Genomic DNA, 6528 nt, shown 5'->3' with positions numbered 1-6528 from the left:
TGCCTCACAAACTGGTACCAGTTGTGACAGTGCTCGAGTGGCTTACATGGAAGAGATTAATATGCAGTACTCTGGTGCCACTTTCCTCTCCCAGTGTTAAAGCATTATCAACTTCTAATAGTGGTTTGTACCAGCTCCTGTGGCAAGTTAGTGAAAAAATGGTCATTTAATATAATGGGAGAGGTCTGTGATACTGGGACAGCTGAGCAAGTCAGGAAGCGTCCCTCTGTATAATTCTTTCTAACACACTTTAATAATTGCTTTGGAATTGTTCTCCACTCTTCATAAACTTGTTAAAAAATAACCTATTAAATGTGGAAATTACACAGTAGTAATACTAATTGTTGTAATTGTTGCACTTATAGTAGCTGGATTGAGGACAGTGCTCTAGTTCTCATGTAGTAAATCTTGGCTATGATGACTAATGATCTTATCTGTTAAGTAATGTGTCTCTAGAATGTAGTACTTTCAGCATCAAGTAAAGCATAATAATTTATGAGGCGAGAATGACTCTGTGCTTCAGTAATAGTATGTTGGTATTCAAACTTTAGATTTAATTACTCTGATATGATTACTGCAGTAATTACTGCCTGCTACTACTGCAGACTGTAGCTGTGAGCGGCAGACGGGTATGCATTTAGTCACTACAGAACAGTTGCTGCTGCACATGGTGTAGCACCTGCACTGGAATATGCTCGGTCAGTTCTGCTTTCCAGGCAGAACTGCTGCTTCAGCCGCTGAGAAACGCTCCTGGTGCCTGGGGCTGTTGTGCTGGCCCCTCGCTGCTCCTGCAGTGCTGCAGGTAGGACTCCTCATCCAGCCATCGCAACAGGCTGCTCCACAATCGGTCCGTAATCCCAGCCATCTAGGAAAATAAGTTGCCTTGTTGAGCCACACAGCTCAGCACTGGGTTTTGTCAGGAGGGTGTCTTCATTTGGAGCCGTACTGTAGACAGCAACTGTGACGTTCCACCGTGAGCAGACGGTGCATGGTGGGCTCTCGCTGCCTGGCAGCCTGAATCCAGGGAACCTGGGCCCTGGCTCTCCTGGAGCGCAGTCAGATCCTCACATGCTTTATCAGATGCTCTTGTTGGCCAGTCCTCTGTACAAATGGATAGTGAGATCCCTGCTAAATAGGCCGTGTAAGCAACATGGCTGAGAGCTCCGGGTTTGCCTTGAAAAAGTTGCACAAGAGGCAAATCTTGCTTTCTGCCGTTGCATTGCTGCACACACACCTTCACCTTTCTGAGACGCTGCCTTTCTCCCTGTGGGAGCATCCTTGTGCAGCACCGCGGCATTCCCGCGGCAGCAGCAAGGTGCCATACGGGTCATGGGTTCACATGATTTGCAAATGAACAGTGATCGCTACGTGATTACCCAGACGGGACTTGTTTGCTGTCGGACTCTCACTTAAACTGGGGGCAAAATCACATAGACTGGTGTGCAGAACTGTGTTTCACCCCAAGAGTGATGGCAGAGGCAGGTGAACTTTGGGGTAGCTACGTTATTTCTGGGAAGTGTGTTTACAGAGGAGTTGTGATTTTCTTGGATGTAATTCACGTTTCCTTGCTGAAATAAAAGCTTTTACTCTGCTCCCTGGCCACCTTGTAGTTAGGCTGAATTCTATAATGAAGAAACTTAAGCTTCTTTAGGAATTGCAATTTTTTAATAGCTCTTTTCTTTGTTTTTGTTTCCAATAGGCTGCAATACTGAAACTTATATTTCCGTGCTCTTCATCCTCATGGCAAATCAGCAAGTGGCTGTTCACAAAAGGATTAGTTCTCTGGTTCCTTATGCCCTCCTGATGGGCATAGGTTTTAGTAGTGCCTTCCTTTTTTTCCTAGTGTGTTTAAAAACTTGGGACTTCAAGGCTGCTAAGTCTCAGGATAACTTGATGTGGTACGCAATAAGAAGCATGGGATAAGGATCTAAACCTGCTACAAAAGCTCTGCCAGTAGAGCAGAATTTTTTATTTGTTGCAGTCGATTCATGGGGTTTTTTGTTAGGGACTAAACAGTAAATCATGCACAGTGCTATCAACACCTGGGATTGGCTAGTTTGCTCTGATTTAAATATTTTTTTGGTACAATATTCAAATAAGATTTTAATTGTTGTCACAGGATAAAGCTCCTCCAGTAGTACATTAACTCTTAAGCTCTGTTCTCACCTCATTGCCTGGTAAGTTCAAATTTGTCCCCTTTTCAGGGAAAAGCCACGGGAATTTAGAAAACATTTAAAATTCCGAAGTAGTAAATTCACAACTTGAAAAAGACGGGTTTGAGGTCAGTCAGAAGAGGCAAAAATCATTACTAGCTGTATGGCCTTTTCAGCGAAGACATGTTTCAAACTACACTCAAAATTTTTGCTTTCAACTCTGGTTTTCAGCTTTTCTTCCTTGCAAATGTTCTGAAGAGCCTATTTGTACAGTCTCAGCTGAAGGTGTTAACTGAGCAAAGTTAAATGCCTCTGATCAGTCTCTTTCACTTCCATACATTATATTTGTAGATGCATTAGGTATTTATACAGTTATGTAAAGCATACAGTACAATATTTATTATGTTGTGGATCATAAAATCATGTTGAAATAATGATGAGACAGATATAACTAGGACTGTATAAAAGTTAGAACAGTTCTAAGAATGCAGAATTCCTGGTAAGATGATAATGTAACCATTGACTCTGAATACTGATGTTATTAGGGCACAAAGAAAGCTTCAGCTGAACTTTGTCAGAGTTCACGCAAAGAGGAGGGCATGTTTAAATTGGATTTAGAAATAACTAAGTGAAGGTAACAAAGTACAATTAATGTGACCCCACTAGGGTCTCTAGATTGAAACAAGAGTATGACTGTGGATTTGGAGATAAATTACCATTCAAAAAAACCCCATAATATAAATTATTAATAGTTAAGTTTGGTTTTATACTGTGATCCCGTTACATATAAAAAGATAACTAAAATTGAAGCACTTTTATGAAGAGGCATGTGCTCCAACTTGTTTGAAATAACAAAAGTCCAAACGGACTAGTTACATAAAACAATTTTTTCAAACTCAGCAGACTGACAGGTTGGGACAAACGTCATTGTTTGAAGAACTGTGAGCATGTTTTTGTGTCACTGTTAAGACATCTGATAAATATTCATGCTGGCAGATTGTAGGAGAAAGGATTCATCTTCCAAGTCACACAAATGTGTTTTGGTTGGCTGGTGCTGATGGTGTAACTTCTCCCTTCTTTACAGTTTAGTGGGTTTGTGTGGGTTGGAATGAGGTTTTGTATCGTGGCTGCTACAATCACCATTATTTCTGGGATTTCTATGCTGATACTACTGATCTTCTGTTACTTGAAACAAGTTTGTGATGGTAATTGGGAGGAAAATGGGATCAGGCAACACCGATCCCTCCACCAGTCTCGGTTACACCTTTAAACTTTCACTGTGTAAAACCCTCTGCTGCTCTTTCAAATGTTTGTTGGTGTCTTTCCATCACTCTTCCGTTCTCTTTTTCAGGTCTAGGAAACTGTTATTCAGCTTAATCTATCTTGTGTAGCATAAATTTTGGGTTTTACTCAAAGTTAGTAAAGCAGCAAACTTAGTGGCACATACATTCATCAGTAACTCTAATTTGAAAGTCAAACAGAACCACATAATTACGATCTGGCACAGCAAAGAGAAACAAATAGCTTAATTACACATTCCGTGTTGTGGTAGCCCACAGGTATTCATTCACGTTCATAAATGTTCCCTTCCCGTATTTGGCTATTTAGACATCATACAATTTGGCTATTCTTATTGGGAGTATTCTTTTTCTATAGTTTACGTAGAAAAACCAACTTGTATCAGCACTGATGTGTTACTATATTTTTTCAATATGCTGTAATAGCATATCTGAAGCCTTCATCTGTTAGTGGCTCTGCACTTCTATTCCATCTAACAAAGCTCCTAGAAATACCTATTATTTATAAATATTTTTGAATATTAAAACAAGATTACTTGATAACCTATTTTGTGATCCTTCTGTAATCCGTTATTCACTTCTGATAAACTACAGTATGGCAGCCTTTTAGTCCCACTGGTCCTCAGACCTACTACTGGTCCATCACCCGCACTACATAAAAATTACATTTCTGTGGAGCCAATCCACTAAAAATCTCCTTTTGTACAAGGAGCTCTCTATACAGATGTGCAGAACAGCATCCTTATTCCCTTTTAAATCCTCCTTATGTTGCACTCAAGAAATTTGGCAACTTTCATCATTAATGCATTGCTACTTCGTGCTTTATTCTCTCTTTCAGACCATTTTAGTGCAAACTAGCAAAACAAAAATCTAACAACAAGTAAACTGCCTAGAAGACTGAGCAAAAGTGGGTTATACAACAGTTCCTGTGCTGGGACTCCTGCCACCTCCAGAAATTCCTCAGAGGAAAAACAGGTACTATTCTGGTTAAGTACTTACAAGGCAAAACTTCTGAAACTCTTCTCAAGTAGCTTGGCTAGAAATGCTCTCTCCTACAATGATTTTCTTGGAAAAGAAGTAATGGTGGGGAAAAAAGTGAATGCCCAAATAGAGAATGAACTGCAAAAATGTACAACCACAGAAGTTACTGCCACTTGCAAAACTGTAGCCTTTACCGCGTAATGTATCTGAGTTAATCTCACCAGCATATTAATAGAAGCAGATATTTTACACTATCTTAATGGTGTATGACTTTAAAATAATTTTTAAAAACCTACCATAGTAATAGCTGCAAGCAGCAGATTTGAGGAAGGGTGCATATATTCCTTCCATCAGTCTAGAAATTACAATATGAATATAATTTTTAAAGCTGGAGAATTGCATAATTTTTTGGGAAAAAAAACCAAATTATTAGTACTGAGATTAAGGTGTTTTTTTTCAAATGCTGATATTCCATTTAGTAGGTATAGCTAGGGGATTATATTGGCGTTCATTACAAAGTGAATTCATATTCTTTCTATTCTATTTGCGGATTTACAATCTAGGGACACTTGTTGTTCAAAAGCTTTAAAATTTGGGGGTTATTGTTCTTAGAATGTGGCAAATGTAACTTAGTGTGGATAATTTAGGTAGCCTGGATTGTTCTTTGCATGTTCTAGGACTTCTGTCCATCTTTCCTGTCAAATAAATAAAGGTTCTGTTTTTAAATCCATTTGCGGACATCTCATAGTGTATCTGCTTGCTCTGGAAGATATTCCTTGTTGTTCTTGCCCTTGAGACAAGGAATTAGCCTTTCATTTACTTATGATGATAAACTTGTTCTGAATTTCACACTTACCAGCTGTTTTTAATATTTTTCCCTGTATTTATTTTCTGAATAACTGTGTCTCTCAAAGCTTCTTTAGATTAACATTAAAGAAATAATGTAGCTACACCATGTAGAAATGTAGGAGGAAAAGGGAAACTCCAGAGGTAACCCAGACCATGATATACCCAGATGTGCCTGACAGATGTTTCTCAAACCTGTTCTTACAAAGTTCAGTGACATCAAATACATACGTTCCGAGACACCTTGGCTATCTGAAATATCTGAGATATCCCAAAAATATCTGCGATAGCAAGGCTCCTTGGAAATCTAACCGAGAAATCTGTAGCTGCAAACTAAGTCCGTTATCTTCTGTCTTCTCTCTCTGATGTGCATATTTTTTTTTAACCAAATATGTACACACCTGTAGGCTGTTGTCATGCTCCTGGTAGTCATCTTTCCCTGATGAAATAATTCTCTCAATCTCCTCCTTATGTCATTTGTTAAAAACGTCTGATTTTTTCTGTTGCTGTTCTCTTGACTTGACTTTCAAGTATGATGAAGCCTATTTTTAAGACACTATTTTACCTTAAACCAGTATGTACTTCACAGATTTTAAGACTGTTTACCATCTGCTGCTTATTCCTGTAACATTTACTGCTGTATCTACAAAGACTGATGCACGTGTCTAACTTCAGAGGCAGACATTTCAGTGGAGTTATTTGTGGTAAAATTAAGCATGTACACAAATCTTAATTGGACTGCAGCCTCAAAAATATAAATGTAGAAAAATAAATAGAAGGAAAACAAAAGCAAATAACTTTGAAGCTCACCAGACTTGCTTTTCCAGCAGCTTCTTCATAACTAAGTTCTAGAATGTGGATCTTCCTTGAGACTTTCCTCTGTCCTCTAGTTTTGCCTGAGCTTCCGATTCAGTTAAAACCATGGTCATCTCCTCTGCATAATTTCTGAAATTAATCAACATTTTACATGTTATTACTAACACCTTCAGAATTGTATAGAAATAGGTATGAAGACAGCACAAACACTTCTGAAATTGTGCAAACCAAACGGATACACAGGTTAGACGGAGCTCAAGTTTTCTGTGTGTGATTACAGATCCATGCAGCCAAATTGAGGAAAATCTGCAGTTACAGGGCACTGGTTATTTTCTACAAACATTGACCCCAGCTGCTTATGGAGTCTATCCCATCCAAAAGATAAACCATTCTGTAATACAAACAATATGGGTGGATGTTGTGATTTACAGGAA

Source organism: Columba livia, chromosome 7, assembly GCF_036013475.1.
Source record: "Columba livia isolate bColLiv1 breed racing homer chromosome 7, bColLiv1.pat.W.v2, whole genome shotgun sequence".
Classification (NCBI taxonomy): Eukaryota; Metazoa; Chordata; class Aves; order Columbiformes; family Columbidae; genus Columba; species Columba livia.
This window is presented reverse-complemented; position numbering follows the sequence as displayed.